Source organism: Neopsephotus bourkii, unplaced genomic scaffold (assembly GCF_033783945.1).
Source record: "Neopsephotus bourkii isolate Nb327-2 ecotype Australia unplaced genomic scaffold, CSIRO-AGI_Nbou_v1 NB_1624, whole genome shotgun sequence".
Classification (NCBI taxonomy): domain Eukaryota; kingdom Metazoa; phylum Chordata; class Aves; order Psittaciformes; family Psittacidae; genus Neopsephotus; species Neopsephotus bourkii.
Window position 1 is genome coordinate 6,880,999 of NW_026902099.1, and position 18,335 is coordinate 6,899,333.

Here is an 18,335-nt window from a genome sequence, read left to right on the forward strand (position 1 = left end):
TTGCTGTAAGCAAGGTTAGCACTAAATTCAGACCACGCGACTCAGAGATTTGTCTAGTCACATCCTGAGAATCTCCACAACACAGATGGCACAATATCCCTGGATAATGTTCTCCAGTGATTTACGTCCTTGTGCTGAAATGTTTTGGCTTAAAACAAGTGAACAAACGTGGTTTGTTTTTTTTTTTTAATAGAATAGTCTCATTTTTCTTCATTGTATTTGTGATAGATTTATTTCTGTATATAAAACTGTGTTTTTTTTTTTTTAATTTTTGATAAAACATGCAAAAGGGAGACTTAACGATTACCACTCCTAGTGGATGTGATACTTTGTCTCCACTGGTCTCTGGCAAAGAGCCACCAGGATTATAATCATGTGGCAACTGTTGTTCAGCCAGAGAAAATTTGTTAATTGCTTATGAGCAGTCTCCCAATGTTATTAATGTTCAAAATATGGAATTGGTTGTTTTAACCTCAGCCTTGAATATGACATGAATGCACTACTCTGTGAAATCATGCTTTGACACCTGTATTTTCTCTTCAAGTTGTGTATCTTCATGAGAGAAAATAATCATGTAGCATCATTTAAGAGAATTCTTGAAGAGTTGTCGACCGTAGTAAGTGATACCATTTTCAGTGTAAGTTGAAGCTCAGTTTGTGCCAGATAATTTCCAGCTATTTTTTTGCTTTACTGTTTGGCTTATTCGTAGTATCATAGATAATATGATAAGAAAGGCTCATCACTTCTGAACCCTCACATAATGCAGACCACAGAATTTCCCTACAGTATCTTTTTATGACAGGCAGCATGATGAAGTATCTCAGTATACAGAAAAGAAGACTCAATTGTTTAATGAAGGATGTACTTTTAAAAGTCATTTATTTTCACTACAACCTGTGTGCGCAGTGGATAGTGTGTAAAGAAGGAAGGGAGGGATATGTAAATTAAAGTCATCTATTGGGCCATCTATATTTATAAGTTATCAAAATGAAATGCAGTGACCAGCATCTTAGCTGTCATAATGTATCAAATTAGTGACACAAATGAAATGCTCAAACATGATGTTTTTGAGAGATTGTATCCTGTAAGTAAACCAGTCATGAATAAATGAGTTGGTAGTAATGGGAATGTAAGGTATAGCAAGGATATTTTTTCCCTTGTCTTGCTTAAAGTTTAAGGAATGGATCAGACACAATCTTTGAGCTGAATTGTTACTATTGCTAACTTATTTTTAAAGTTTTTAAGAACATTTTAAGTAAAAAATTAACAACTCTGCAGTGCAGAGATCAATATTGCTAGAACTTCCCTACCTGAGAGCACTGAAATGCAAGAAAAAGGGAATTTCAAAGCAGTTGGTTCTCTGGGTACTCAATGATTGGCTGGGTGCCCACAGATTTGGCTCTGACTGTAGGCACAGAGCAAAAGCTGACTGCCAGCAGATCACATGCTCTTCACATGTCCCTGTTGTATTCATTGCTTTGTCCAGAGTTTGTGAGTATTATGAAAAATGGTGGAAATGCATCTGTAATTAAGAGTTAATATATGATGATTACTTTAACTATTTGTAAATTGTTTTGTGCATCATTTTCATATACAGTGGTGTGAATTTTTCTTTGTCTCAGTCTAATTAGTCTACCGTGTTAGTTTGTAAGTAGTATTTATGACTTACTATTTATTTGTGGTCCCATTCCTGCTGAATTAAATGGCACCTTTGCCATCTACTTCATTATGGCAGATGTGCCACGTCTTTGTTCTCCTTTTCTATGGCCATGCTATATTTAATATAGTTTCACTTTGCTTTTGGAAGATGTGATTTTCAATCACCAGAAACCACAAAACAAACAAACTCTGGAAAAAGCTTCTTCACTGTTCTGTTACTACGATCAGATAATCAGCTCAATCTTGCTGTGTAAATCCTCTTATGTATTTATAAAATGAAATATCTGTGTTTGTTTACTGCAAGGGTCTTGCTTGTTTAAAGTCGACCAGACTATAGCCTGAGGGCTTGCTGAAAAGCACAGCAGCTCAGAAAGGGTGTAGTGAAAAAAATATGCCTTATACACTTACAACTTTTTGATTAAGGGTAGACACCAAACCACTTTGCATATTGATTACAAGGCTTGAAAGACTGGTTTATGTTACACGCAGTTGCTGGCAGGACAGGAATGCTTCTAGTGACCCTTCAGATGGACAGGGTTTAGTCCTGACCCTCTCTCCTGCCCTGCCACTGGCAGCCAGCAGTAGGATGCTGGTTGGCCTGATGACGACACCCTGCTGCAGCAATGTTCCTGGCCTGAGGATATCCCCCAGTGGTCAGGTCTGCACAGACACCAGATTGCTTTGCAACCATTAGTGATAAAGTGTAACTTTGGCTATCAGCTTGGTTGGTTGTCTCTGCAAAGTTATTTGACGATTGACGGTTTTTAACAACTACTGAACTCTTTGTCAGTATTATTACTTAATACTTTTGCTTGTGCTTTTGGAAGCTGTTCCATGTTACCTTACCTGCTCAATGTTTGATTTCTGTACAACTTTCCGTTACAGACTGACCTACTATTTTAAAAATAAGTATTTCCCAAACACTGCAAAGACCAACATGCATTTACTGATAAATAAACAAGAGCTAAATTTGTGGTCTGTGAAGAAAGGTTCTTTCAATAAAAGTGCCTGAGATTTCTTAAACCCTTTTTTTATTATTATAATATCTCCAGACATTATGTACATGGCAGAGAAGAGTACCTGCTGAGAATAATTTAAGCTTACTGGATATCAAAAAAGTCCACTTTTAAAATAATGAAGAAAAGGAGAAAAGGTCTTTTAGCTTTATAAAGCAGTCATAGCATAAGTTCTGCTCTCTGCCAGGTTCTTCTACAAACACAGAAGAAATACTTCACACTTTCAGTTTGATGCTTCTTTAGAACATCAGAAAGCAATGCACATACCTGGGCAAAATAGTTCCTGAGTGCCTGGGACGTGATTCAGTGCCCCTTGAAATCAGGAAGAAACATTTTAGGTCAGGGTGCTGGAGCAGACCCACGAGGGTGGCTGGAAGAATCACTTCCAAGCATTCCAGTTGGTCATCATTCAATGAAGGTCCTCGGGTTCTGCCATGTCCAGTTGCAGCAAACGTGGAAACCTGAGTGTCAAGATCAAGAGTGAACTTCAGATTCCTGCCCTAAGTTCTTGAAACTCCTGTACAAGATGTGAAGAATAATAGGTACCACATAGGGGCTGAAGGACCAGCAAACTGATACACCCAAACCATAAAAAAAAAAAATGCTAATTAAGAGGATGTGCCTGAAAATCTGTTCTCAGGCATTGATTTATGATTGCTGCAGGGTGTTTTTGTGCAACCTGCTTTTTTTCACTTAGTGATTTCTGTTTCCATCCTCCAACATCCTCCAAAAACACAAGAACAATGAAAACTTCTTTTGTGATGCGCCCTCAAACACTGACTGACTTGAACCCACAGCTGTTGATGTTACCAGGCTATAAGATGCATTCTTCTCCTGACAAACTCCGTGTAGCCAACAAAGAAAAATTCATGAGCCCTGAAAGGACAGCTGTAAGCCCGTAGCATGAGCAATCGGCCGTGAGGGAAAGGTCTGGGCCTGGCAGCTGGAACCACTATAACACTTTTGCCTTCTCCCACTGATACTCCCCCAAGGCACAGGGGGAGACCTTCAACCCATGCAGCTGAGGCTGAGAATGTCTTGCTGTAGCTGGACAGTGGTTCCACACCCCAGAGAGATGAGTTTCAGACATTCAGAGATGGCTAAATTAGGAATTGATTTGAAGAGTCTGGGTAATTTTGCATTTCCAGGACTAAGCAGCCAGTCATATTCACAGACTTTTCTTTGGATATAGGCCTTTGAGTAAGTAAGCATGAAAAAAAAGTTCAGACCTTGTGTTAAAATACAGAAGTTGGACCTTCAGGCCAGGTGGTTTTCTTTAAAAATGAAACAATCTTTTTGTTGTAAGTGGGATTTAACACAAAATTCACTGGGATTTATCATTCAAAGAGGTTCAGCCTTAACAGTAAACAGAGCATCACTGAAAAACATTGTTCTTCACCCCAAATATCATAATGCATGCAATATAATGTCCATCTTCTTCTGTGCACATCATGAGTGTAGCTAGGAAAACAAACATAAAGTGGCAAGCATATGCACTAAAGCTACACAACATAAGGATTCCAGACTAAGTCTGGAATATCTAAGCCACAAACATTTGCTAGTTTCTGCTATTTGGCTCAGCAGAAGTAAACAGTATAAAAGTCTCTTATTTACTGTAGCATTTGCTTGAATGCATAACAATAGAAAAAGCATTTTCCACTCTCCTAAATGACTTCTCTAAAGAATTGTCCTTTATCAGACTTTTATGTTCTCTTGTAAAACTCTGCTCATATTGTAGAGAAATAGAAAGAATAAAAGAAAAAAAGAAAATAAATGAGAAAGGCAAGGGAGCAAGGGAGAAGACAAAGAAAGGGATGGAGCGAGGGAGAAAAAACCTACAATCTTCGGTTCTGAGTCTCACCTTTCAAACTGGTAATGATCCGTGTACAAGACTGACAACTTTTGCTGACATCCTTCATGGATTTGAAAAGTTCAGTTTGCATAATAGAGAAAACTATGTGCTGGCTAGTTCTTTCTTTAGATGCTATTATAATGCATCAGAGAAGAAGGAAATGGATGGCATAGATAGCACCATAATTTCTGCTGTTCAAACTGAAAGCAGATGGAGTTTTGCAGCCATTAAGAACAATTCCTCAATTCCAATAAGCTATTAACCCTTTCCTGTTTACACTGCATATCTTCAGTGTAGTAGTTATCAGATTCATGGCCATATCTCATGAGTGATAGTTTCAGACATCACTCTTCAAATTCTCAGGTGAAGCACCACTTAATTCTAAAGCCTTATAATTAGACCTGATCTCCCAGTGCCCTCCTGCAGCCACCTACCCCCTCACCCTGAAGTTGTATTGCACTTCCAGGATGATTTTACAGATCACACGATAAAAATAGATTGTATTACACATGATACCAACAGGGTCAATGAAGGCTATTAGATGAAGTTTCTTCCAGGAGCATAGGAATTTTCTGCTTCTGCTGCACAGCCGGGATGGAACTAAATCACAGGAAACCATAATCTTCTCCTACCTAATTGGAGTTGGAAACTCCCATTTGCCCAGATTCCTCCTCAAAGGTAGGAAAGCACAGCAGTGGACAGCTGACCTTGGTCCAGACAAACGGATTTCTTGTCTATAATGCTCACTCAAAATGTGTCACAACCTAAGTTAACTAAATATTAGCTAGACTGTAGCCCAGCCTCTCCCCATGGAATTTGCCTTGCTCTAACACATGGGAGCACAGCTTTTGGGAGAGCTTTGGAGATGGTCTTCTGATAGTAGATACCACTATAAGCAGTTTGCAGTCTCCCCTAAGCAAATCTTGGGTCTTCTTCCTTGTCCACATCTGAGAAATGTCAAGCTATCCCTGATCTGAAACCATTGGGGTGTTTTAATGCCAAGTAGATAATGTTAGCAGAAAAGCAAAAAATACTAAAAGAAAACAATAGTAGTAATTACTGCTACCTGCTGTATTGCGTAGGGCCTTAGCAAAATTGTGAGTGTCTTAGGTTAGCACAGCAAATGAGAGTAAAAAACCTCTTGAGAAACTGGTGACAGACAACATTAATGGAAGTTTTGAGGTCGTTAGCAGTGGATCAGAGCTATAGAAAATCCCACTCATTTTACTCACAAAAATAGTTGTAAACACTTTCAGTGTGATTACCCAAGGTTGTAAGCTGCTGTGAGTTGTTTCCTGCTGAAATTCATTTGTAAATAAACTTCATATACTTTTCCCACATCAGTAAAATCACATCACTTGATTATGGTTGCAAATTAAATAGAACTGTTTCCCAAGATACGTGTTCCCCTAGGATAAAATGATGCATCTCAGCAGGACCAAGGAATTAATTGCAAGCATTATATTGCTTTCTTTCTTAATTGTGAAAATAGCTGAAGATTGATTGAAATGAGGAATTGGTTTGGGCTTTTTCATATATTTTCCCTGTGGCTACTAAGGTCTCAAAACAAAGAAATAGAAAATGGTTTTGTAGCTACTTAGCATTACAAATTTAAAGGGAAAATATTTCTTTGTAATATTTATTACAGCTTAGACAGTAATGATATTGAATTAACAATACTTGTAATTGCAAAAAGTGCAGTAAAATAATTAAATGGTTTGAATTTGTTTAACTTCTTAGCATCTGCAGGTGATAATGCTGCTATTAACTTCAGGAGCTACTACTTCAACTAGAAATTAATAGCTAATGAGAAAAGAGATCTGCATTCAGGTAAATGTCAAGTTCATTTACTGAACCATTTACAAGACAGAAGATTTTGGATATCACATTACAGAAAGTTGTATCATGAAGATGCTAATCCCTGATACATAATCTGATTTTTTCCTGCCTAAATTAGTCACTTCTCAGCTAACACCAGAGACCTTGGTAATCAGTTGATCATTGTTCTGTATAAAAGTTTCTTTTTTTCTTTGTTTTCAACACTTAGAGCTGCCATTCTGTCCCTTAATTCAGACTTTTGTTTTCTTGAATAAACAACCAAGATGCTTCTGTATGTTCCTGGGATTGATGCCAATGACCATTCATGGGTAAAGAAATCAGACATGTGCAAAGAGACAATATAAAACGCACTCAGTGTGTGAGTCTGACTAGATGCACTCTTCATGTCATTATCTGTGAAATTTAGTAGCCCAAGGCCCTGGGTACCCATGAAAAATTGATACAAAAGCATGGGAAAAGCCACGTATGTTTTAAGCAAAGTGTAAGTATTTAACCGATAAAGAAAAGATTTCAGTAGGATGTCTGGCTGGTGGGCTTTTCAACACTCAACCATATTGCATTGCTAAATCACATCTAGTTCTTTTCTACTTTGTAATCCTTAATTTCTAAAAATTTTATCTTTTTTTTTTTTTTTTTTGTCATCCTCTGGGTATTCTGCAGTATAGCCACAGGTCTCCTGAACACAGAGGTGCTCACAGAGATGGCAATCTCCGTAGATCCAATAATATAGGCAGATATACCTGATAAATCTAGATAATACCACATCAGTTCTGAGTGCAATGCAATAATTATTTTAAACCTCCCACCTCTGTTCATGCATCCCAACATGAAAATTATATATTGTCTTTAACTCCTTTTTGGAGAAGCATCTCACTGTGAATAACTATAGATGTCAGACTTTTTCTGTCCTACTTCTGGCCAGTTCCGTCTTTAAGGCAGCCCAGAAGGCTAGTTATATCCTGGGCTGCATAAAAGGGAGCGTGACCACCAGGTCAAGGGAGGTGGCTTTCTCCCTTTACTCTGCTCTCATGAGACCTCACCTGGAGTCCTGCAGTTTTGGGGTCTGCAGTATAAGACAGTCATAGACCTCTTGGGTTCAGAGGTCCACAAAAAGGATGGTCCAGAGGAGGGCCACAAAAAATTATCAGGGGATGGAGCACCTCTCTTATGAGGAAAGGCTGAGGCAGTTGTGTCTGCAGAAGAGAAGGCTCAGTGAGACCTTATAGCAGCCTTCCAGTACCTAAAACGCACCTACAAGAAATCAGGACTTTTTACAAGGGCCTGTACTGACAGGACAAGGGGGAACGGCTTTAAACTGACAGAGGGGAGATTTAGATTAGATATTAAAAAGTTCTTTACTTTGAAGGTAGTGAGGCACTGGAAGAGGTTGCCTAGAGAAGTTGTGGCTTCTGGGTTGGATGGGGCTTTGAGCAACCTGGTGTAGCGGAAGGTGTCCCTGTCCATGGCAGGGAGATTGGACTAGACAGTCTTCGAAGGTCCCTTCCAACCCAAACTATTCTATGATTCTAAGTCCCCATTTTTTATTTGTAGAATTGGTGTTGCTTTGCTAAATACAGCTCTCTGCACTTAATTAAATATTTCAGAGCATTTATTTAATTTAGCAATATGGTTTTGGATTCTAAACCTGTCTCCAAAGAGGTCACAACCCATTAAATATTTCTATTATGTGCAGATTTTATTATATTATTCCCTCACATGTGGTCTAAATCACAGATAAAACTAACGTTACTGGAACCCTGGAACCACAATGTTCTTCAAGGTAACCTATTGGATATATGATTCCACTTTCCACTTTTTTAGCAAGTGACCCCTGTTCTGTGAGTGCAGATTTTGAACACAGATGTATACCCACACAATGGAATTTTCTTTTAGGTCATATCATCTTAATCTACTTAAGAGAATGTAATGGAACAAAAGCCTTTCTAAAACCAAGATGCATTACATTTATTGCTTCTTCATCTACTAGACCAGTCAAAGTCACTGGGTAGTCAGAGAAACAATTGTTTCCTTTGACATTACTTGCTCTTGACAAACTAATATTGGCTGTTTCTCATCAAGTTATTATCCTCTAAATATTTAAAATTGATTATTGAATTACTTGTTTCAGTAGTTCTCTGGATATCAGAGTGAGTTTCATATGTTTACTTGATCTTTCTTTACTGCTTGAAGACCTTACCTTCTCCTATGAGACCTCATAAACATGTACCAATTATTCAGAAATTGTTTCATGTAAATTTCTTAAGTACTCAAGAGGGCAAATTTAACCAGTTATTGGTGGTCTAAGTATATTGCAACTATTCAAATGTTCTTTCACCTGTTCTTTTCCTATTCTGAGTTGCTTCCTATCTGGTCACAATTGACCTTTTGTATGAAAATTAAAACAGAAGTCAAAGGACTGAATATTTAATTGTCTTAGTGACATCATGAATTGCTCATTTTCACCTGTTAAGTTATGGCCTATACTTTAATTACTTCTAATTCATTTGTTAAACATTTTTTGTCTCAATTTTTATGTCCTTTACTACTTGTAATGCCTTTTGAATATTGGTTGGGAGAATTCTGAAAAGGCAGGAACCAATAAGTATCTACCAGTAAGCATCCTAATTCATGGCTTCTGCTCAGCTTCGTGTCTTTGTGCTTGTTAGGCAGCACAAGTGCAGGTGTTATTGGATAACTGAACCTCAGGACCCTGTTATTGCAAAGGCTGTGGGAACCCATATGTTGTACTGAAAGGACAGTCTGCTCCTCAAATTTACACAGAAGTGGAATGGAAGTGTTTCATCACTAATTTTGATGAAGGGAGACATTAGGCACATTCAATTTATCTCTGAAAAATTACTCTCTGAAATGTAATTAGAAGTTCAATATTTTATATGAAATTCTATGGTTTTGTTTTTCAAAAACGTGTGCGACCGTGTCATTTAAGCTATGGCTTTTCTTTACCTGATTTCTTTCTCATTGGGCCACTTGTGCTAAAGGAATATTGTTAAAATGAAAATAGATGAAACATTCTCAGTGTGAAGAGACAAAGAAATGATCTTTTTCCCACTTCATGTCCTTCTGGTTTAGGATGTACATCATTACTGGAATAATTATTCAGGAGTATATTGGAAGCTCTTTAAACAGCTGAGCAGAAACTTAAACCTAGGATATAATGGAATGAGAATTTTGTTTATTTTATTTCTGAGGTGTGTCATATTTATACATGCTTTGCTGGCTTCACAGAACCCTGATGAAGTGCCTCCAAGAAGGAAGAAATGGCATCTAAATTATTTAAGGAAACATTCACAGCACTGTAATGACTACTAACCCATCTCAAGAATAAAGGTCAGTAAATCTATTAGGGTCCTTGAGTTTTGCCTTGCTGATATTTCCAAGTCCACTAGCTCATTTCCCTCTTATTTTTAAGTAAGATAATATAATTTGGCCTTGAATTTATTAATGACTTATGCCACTAATTGGATTGCGGGTAGAATTTAAAGAAACACAAGAAAGATGAAACCAAATAATCATCCACACATTTATGTTAGTTTTAGTTTTAATTGGCATTGCTTCATCTAATCATAGTTAAGTGAAGCAAATATGCAACATTGCATACTCAGCTACAAATACATTGGCATCAGAAGCTGTTTAATAGATCTGTGACCAAATAACAAATTATATTCGTGTAGTAACATGGTATTCACCCCTGTCATTTGAACTAGAATTAATATTTCCATTGCAACAAGGAGAAAAGCCATAGAAAATTGAGATTTGTAAAGGTTATAAGAAGATGCACGGTGTGTTGAAAAGTTCACTGTATTCTTTTATGAAATTTAAATGCAAAATAAAAATTCTCCCCATTTGGGATAATACAGGTCAGTACACCACATCACTTTCCAGCTTTAGCAAAATGCAAAAAGACTTGTCTGTCTTATCCAGATTGTTCATTCATTTAAATGGGCTTTAGATAACCTGATCATAAGACTGATTTGTATGAAACTGCTTACCCAACTCATATGTACACTGTTACATGAATGTGGCTGTAAAGAAGTATAGTATACCACCTGCTGACAACTGAGTAGTCTGTTGACTATCATTCTTCATTGTCTTAAAGTAGCTTAGATGAGGCTTATGTTGAGTATGATGTGGTAATATTGTATATTATCCAGGTACGCCAATAGCAAAGTCAACTAAGGTTAACTTCCCCAGACTGAGAACGACCTGTAGGTGAGACAGCCTCCTCTTGAGACAGTAGAGTGGGACTAGGCATGACCCCATGACCTCTCATTTTGAAGCTAGTAGGTAAAGAAAACCTCAAATTCCTTTTAGGGCTTAAACCAAGGAATTTTGTATGCTCTCTACTGGTTGGCTGGTTTTCCTGCTAGTTCAGTTTCCAGGTACTTTTTATAAAAACAATCCTCTCCTCTGTATTGTCACTCTCCTTTTATCCTGAAGTAAATGCTCAAGCACATGCATAAAAGAGGAAGCAATTATTTAGAGATTCCTCAGGAGGCTGGATTAGGGTCTGGCCAATTTTGTTCAAATGCCCACAACACAGTACCAATGCTTCATTGTACAAAAATGCCACGTAGTGAATAAATCCCAAATTTCCAGTAACTTAATAACTGTTTGGTCGTCATTGTTTTTCCTTTGATGTGCCCTGCAAGCATGCCAGCTGGTATCAGGGCAAATCCTCTACACAGACAGGAGTGCCAGCATGTGGGGATCAAAAGAAAGAGTTATGACTTATTTAAGACACTGTCTTCTTGAAACATCCCTTGAAAACGTAGTACCCAGAGAACATGGCCATAGTAGACATACCCATCTGAAAGGGTCTTGCCAACTAAGACACTGTCCTGTAAATAAATGTGGTTTATTAATAGAATATAGTTTAAATAAACAGTCCCATTTTGTGGTAAACCCATGTCTTTGTATCACAGGAAGAAATACTGCTCTCCAAGAATTTAAGATTGTGCTATGTGGTCAGCCACTGAATGGAAATGCTATTAACATGGCTTACAGAACTTAAAGCCTAAAGGTGACTTCTGATCAAATAATGTGTCTTTCCTGCCCTTAGAAATTCTAGAGATATAAGATTACCCTTTAATACATGTAACACTAACAACCCTTAGCATCCATGGGCTGGATGGTGGGTGTAAAGAGCATAGTTCTTTCATTGTTCTGTATTAAAAAAGAAGATATTCTAAACAGTGAGTTTTGCTGGAAATAAATTAAAATGCTGTGATAGGGTGCATTGTTGTATTCTGATCATTTGGGTTGAAGCTTGATGCCAAAGTATCCTTTTACTTCAAAAAAGGTATGGGGAAGAAAAAGTAACTGCTGGCATTTATGGTAAGCAAACGACAGATGTGAAAGTATAATAACATGTTCATAACACAGTGGAAGAGCTAAATATACATTCACAAACAGAATCTCCAGGAATCCCAATCTGACAAGCTGTGGCTATGTTTTGGCAACAAAAGTTTGACATCACAGAAATGCACATTACCACTCCCTTTTTTTCTGTTCTCTTTATCAAATACAGATTCAGAAGAAGGAATTATTATTTGTCTGGATTTTAGACTGCAGAGAGAGCAACAACTCTGCTAACTGTGCTTAGCACTGAAAAGGTGTGGGGGGAAGAATAAACTTGGTGTCTCTTCAATGCATATTGCTAAAATAATATGTTTGAATCAACTACATGCAGGTGTCTTTAAGAAGCAGCAGGACAGTATTTGTTGCAGGGCCTGTCAAACTGCTTATCACTGGTTTGTTCCAATATGCTGCTGGGTACTCTGGCTTGAAACCAGGGCATCATGTCCTTAAAATTAACAATGTGTAAGTGCTTTACTGGATAGTGGCCAATGATACCAAGTAAGATAAAGTCAATTTTGCTTTTAATGCTGCAGTTGTATAGTTAAAATTTACAGATAACATAAACTGGATATACCCAAGAGTATCTTAATTTGTTCAACATATTTGGGAACTTACCCAAGTGTTTCTATTTATTATTAATGGATTTACTGTGGAGACCAAGTTTCTTTAAATTCCACCTGTCCTGTAGGGGTTCAGCTGCCTGACAGGATGAATGCTTTAAAACCAAGCCTAAGTAACTCTAAAAAGAGATACTCTCAGTAGCAGAGATGACATTTAAAAGCTTCAAGGCCATCTCACTCAGTCGTTTATGCTTTCCTCACAGTTACAAAGACTGCAGCTACGTAAGTAAGGTGGAATATTAGTTAATTATTTTTTCAAAACTCATCTAAAACCTGTGAAATGATGGCCAGAGACAGTTATCCTCCTGTTCTGGGTTTTTTACTCCCTGTCCCTCATTTGTGTTTTGATTTTGTTTCTGTTCTTGGCCAGCCTCTAGGCTGATTACACACTTTTTACTAAAAATACACTAAAACAAAAATAACCTGAATCAATATTTAAGTATTTAATGGCCCTGATACAGAGGCAGATATGGTTTGTTGCTATATACCCCCAAAATAGTATGTTTCATGGTAAGGAGTTTGGGAAAGCAATTTGAAATAAGCAGCGGAGTTTGTGTAACACCATTGAAAGGGATATTTTAGTAGAGTCAAATTGGAGATAAGGGTCACACCAGATGTGGAAAAGGAAGAAACAGCTTTTGCACGTTCATTTTAAATTTTATAAATTTAAGTCTAGATTGCTTTTCCATTAGAAAAGACCAAAAGGCCACTAATGTTTGCGAGGGATATTTTCTTTACAATTTTGTTAATGTTGTGGATATGCCTTAAGTTAAAAATCAATATACACATACTATTGGGAAGCCTTCTCCAAGACCTGCTGAATGTCCATCACCAGTGATGCATTTAACGGGGTGCTCTTCTTACCCCCAGGCTCCAGCAGACTCCTAACCTTGCTTTAGAAGGAGAGAACGGCTTTTGTTTCATGCACTTCCTATCCTACAAATTTTCTTTCCTTTATCACTCACCTCTCTGCATTCCTGGCATTACAAGATCTGGGCTCTTTTCCCTTTCCCAGCTTTTCTTCTCTATGCACATGCTGTGTGCAGAGCAGGCAGGGAGAACCTGGGAGCTGAGAGGGTACAGGACCTTTTCTCTGCCCCCACCAAAGCCCAAGAAGGCCTGGGTTTCTTCCTGCTGTCCTCAGCAGGAGGAAGCATCATCTGTGAGCTGCTGCCATGAAGTTCAATAAATGAACATGTTTTGGGGCTCATGTTTAGACAGTCACAATGTAACCATACTCTGATGCCTACAGAGGACTACTTGAACTTTCTATCATAAATAAATTAAAGAACAGCTCATCCATATCAAAATACTATGCCTGCCATGCAGCCAGGAACCATGCTGTCTGCAATATACTGATTAGTTGAACTGGTTCTTCTGTTGCAAATTAAAACTGCCTAAAGGCCAAGAAACAACAGCTGGTTAAGCCTTGTGGCAAATGCCATCACCCAGAGTTCTCCACTGGTGATGGCAGGTTGCAGGGCATGGCTGGGCTGTGAAGACCCTGACCCGTCAATGCTAACAGGCATGGCTGTGTTCTGGGAGCAAAACTTCACAGCCCTAGAGTTACTGCTATTGCCTTATCCATTATTTGGTTACAAATACTCTCCCAGGAATGCACAGTGATACAGAGCTTGTTATTGGATCTTTATTTGTCCCTTTCTGCAATTCGCTTAGGACATTTTGTAGGACAGGTAGGAGAAGTCAGTAAACTATGGCAATTTTCAGGGAACTTACAGCTCCTGAAGTGATCATTGTCAGTTGGTTTAAATTACAGAAATTTTCAGGATATTCTATCTGTTTGGATTTCTCAGGGTTATGAGAAAAAAGTCAAGGATATTTTCTCCTCTGCTCAGTAAAAGAAGTGAAAAGAAAATTTCTCCCTGTAGGTTAGTTTAAGACAAAAAGAAAAAAGAAATAACCCCTCTTATAAATTTTGTTCATATGAGCAAGACAACAAAATCCTAAGTAATGACATTAAAATCTTTTTGATATGGTCTCTGGGGCTGCAGAGAAACAGAACAAAGATGTGTAGAGCTTCACACACCTCACATTGTGGTCCCAGCTTGTTCCTACCACTATCTCATCAGTCCCAACCCATAAAGGCAGTTCAGTAGAAGGAGAGTGAAGCTCATTAATGACTGTTCAGTGTTTCTTCCCAAGGTACGTTCTTCCATAATGAGCCCATCAAATGGCACTTAAAAAAAAACACAGTAAAGCCTAACAAAAAACAATTTTGAAAGAGTTTTTGATTCTGTCATCTGACTTCACTGTTCTTTCCCAACATTCACCCAGCAAGTTATTTAACCATAAGCACAAATTATATACCTGCTAGCCGAAGAGCTCTTAATAAGTGAAAGTGACAGAAAGACAGAAAGCCTGAGATTAGCTGACCATTTCTTTTCTCCACAGAACCTGTAGCTCTAATTTTAAGTCATATCACATTAATTTGCTTTTACTTTACAAATTATTTTTAGTCCCAGACCTTTCAGATTGATGTGTGCAGATATAAAACAAGGCAGATACATGAGCTCCCTCCTTTTTATTCCTCAGTGTTGCATTTGAATATTTACCAGTGCAGAAAGTGAGAGCCAATGGTGAGATTTCTACACAGGATTTCACAATACCTCTTTGGAAAGATATTTGTATGATTAATAATGCTTGTTGAAAGTACAGGATATGAATCAGCCTCTATGTCTTGATGATTGGCTCTGTGAGAAGAAGGAAAAAATCACCATACCACGGGAAAATATGTATTTATGAAAAATTACTGATAGTGATTTAAAGCAATCTACTTGCTGGCTTACACAGCTAGGTAACCACTACAGCTGTGGTCTATGGAAAGAAAGATTTCTGACCTGGCTTCAGCTTAGAAATATGAATTGATATCTCAGAACACAACTCCTGAGCAGGTAATTTCTGCTTCTTATTCACTAGGCAGGTTAACTGCTCGGTAAAGGACATAAATGCTTTGAATGTGATGTCTCTAGCATAAAAAGGAAAACAAAACCTTACTGCAGAGATCTGAAAATGGATGCAAATCTAAAAAAAAAAAGAAAAAAGATGCTGTTTTGAATTATCTTGGATCAATAGTGAATCATTAATATACACTGCAAAATAGGTATTCATCTGTATCTGTGATACAGCAATTTGTGCTTACTTTTCCTTTGGTAATAGGTCTTATCTAGAGAAATGTAGGGATGAACATATTCAATTAGCTTCCTGAAATACAGTGTCATTGTTTCTTTCTCCTACCTTTTTATCCATGGACATTTTCCCAGTCATTTTTAGTTACTGCCTCCTGTGGGCTTGTGTAGCAGACATGCTGACTCCTTAATTAAAATTGCATGCCAGGAAGTAAGTAACTGCCAGCTGAATGCTTGCCTCCTACTGTTGCATTCTGTCAGCTCAGGGATGGTTTTCTTTCTCCTCCCCCCTTATTATTTTTTAAGGAAATGTCAGTTGCTGTTTCTGAAAGTAAATTTGGGAAACTCTGGAAAATGCACTTTTAAATCTAGAAAACATACTCTTGTGTAGAAAAAAAAACACGAGCACATTAAAAGTCTCTGTTTTCTGGACTTAAAGACCATGCAAACGAATAGTGGGGTAACAACACTGATGGAAAAAATAGTGTGGCTTATGCAGCACCCATCTGTGGCCATCCCACTCCCGGAATTACACAAGAACCTCCCATGTAGATGCTCCACCCCTTAGATATTTCTCTGTTTTCCTGGAGCTAAAGCCCTGTTCAGGGAGGAATGAGAAGTGTGGGCACCTGCCTGAATCTTCCCAGGCTTTGAAAAGAGATGCAGGCACAGCAGCTGGTCTTCAAAACGCAAAGGTGAGCCATACATGTCTCTGCAAAGCAGCCAGCCCCTGAGGGCTACTGCCAAAAGGACTGTGGCTGGGAGGCAGCAGTAGGTGCCTGCCCCATGCTAGTGCCTTCTGGAGCCTGCTGCTTCTTCTCTGTGCCTGTGCTCTGAGCTTCATCTAGGATTATTCCCTTTGAAAACCAATCACACTGCCTTTGCTCTCCATCAAGGCAGAGTGGAGAGTTAAAAGCCATTTCTAGAGTGAAATGCCTCAGGTAGAGACCAAGACATACACTCTTTTCTGCCTATACCAACATTTGTTGATTTTCACCATTGTTTCCCATGACATCAGGCTCAGGCAGTTGCATTTTTGCTCATAGGAGATGAATAACAAAAATCTTCTCCCAAAGAGAGGGAAATAAAAGGAGTTTGGCAAAAGCTCTTCCTGTCCTTCTAGTTCCACCTTTTCGGTATTCCTCATCCTGTGAATATGAACTCACCTGTTGTTCCAGAGCTCTTCAGATATCTACAGGTATTTGAAACAGGCTGATTGGTTTGCCCTAGTAAGTGAAATCCCCCTTCATGTTGGCTGCCTGAGAGTCTGAATTTCATTCTTGCCCTAATTAGAGCAATACATTCCAGCATGGACCAAGACTCGGGGCATAGCCAAACAATCATGCTTCTTGGCTTCCAGTATTTCTTCAGTCTTACCTCATGGCTAAGAGCAGAAATAGATGTGTTACAAGTACAGTAAAAAATCCAAAATAAACATCTGTTTCACCACACCAGTACATTTGCAATGCCCTGTACAAACTGTGCTCACAATGGTTGCTGAACAAAATTGATGTTAAAAAGTATACTGGGAACTATTAACTTACAGGTAGCTTCTGCTCTACCAGCTCCCAGGCAGCCAGAGGCCTTGCAGGTTGCAGTTCATGTGCATGTTGTGCTCTACAGCTTCCAGAAGAAACAAGAGCTTAGCAGCTGTGACAGCTGGCTACTTTAACTTTTCACATCTTCAGGGCATGAGGGTTTTTTACAATTGATTTTGGTTTTTTCACTTACAGAGTAAAATTTTGACCCCAGGAAACTCAATAGGAAAGTTCCCATTGATTTTAGCTACGTTAGGATGTCAACTTAGTATTGTAAAATGGAGAAGCAAAGCGAAGGCTTTAGAGACAACTAACATCTTTTATTACAGTATCTGACATGGAAAAAGCAGTTAAGCCTTTGGGCACACCAGCTTTATAGTTCACATTGCACTAGGTTAAATATTCATCTGAAGTTAAAATATACATGAGTTTAACCTAAACACAGCAGGACTAATATTTTAACGAATACCCAAATTAAGCACACTTTTCAGAATTAATTTTGAAAATGACACTCATTTGAAGCTTCAATTTTTAGGTTGAAATTGATAAAGCACAAAGCTCCACCACATCTGAAAAGGAAAATAAATAAAACAAAGACCAAAAATACCCTTGGGATTTGCTCTAGGTTATTTTCTTTGCCTAAGCCATCACAGTGCAAATTGAAAACCAGCTAAGAATAGATCTCCATGTAGATGAGATAGCAATGGCTCTTTTGCTCTGCTTTGTATTTCAATCCTGATTTTCCATGTTTATTGCAAGCAGGTAGAAGCAAAGACAGTGAGTTCAGATGTCTGGCTGCATTCAAATTTTTCGAGTTTGAATTCCAGTGAGAAGAAAAGGAGAAGAGAAAAACAAGGATAAATACATCATCAAATCTGAAACAAAACTTTGAAAAACTTATCATGGTTGCTAAGTAACAAAAGCATATTTAACCTTTGCTAATGATTAACAAACCTCAAATTCACATAAGCCAGGAAACAAGTAGCAAAGGAGGTTTTTTTGTTCTTTTGTTTTGGGAGTTTTCCAGGTTGCTTACAGTTTTGCTCTTCTAAAATTTGTAAGGAGATAAGAGGGAGGAAATTACCCTGAACTAAAGAAGGCGTTGTTCCCCTGTGAAATACTAGCATGTGATATTTGTGTTCTGAAGATATTTCTTTTCCCCTGAATGAAACTCACCCTGAAACGAGATCTGAGACTGAATATACCCTCAGGCTATGGACTGTTTTTGCAAGGTTTGTGTCACCTACTCAGCTTTGCAGAAACTGCATAACCTTCAGTTTGACTGC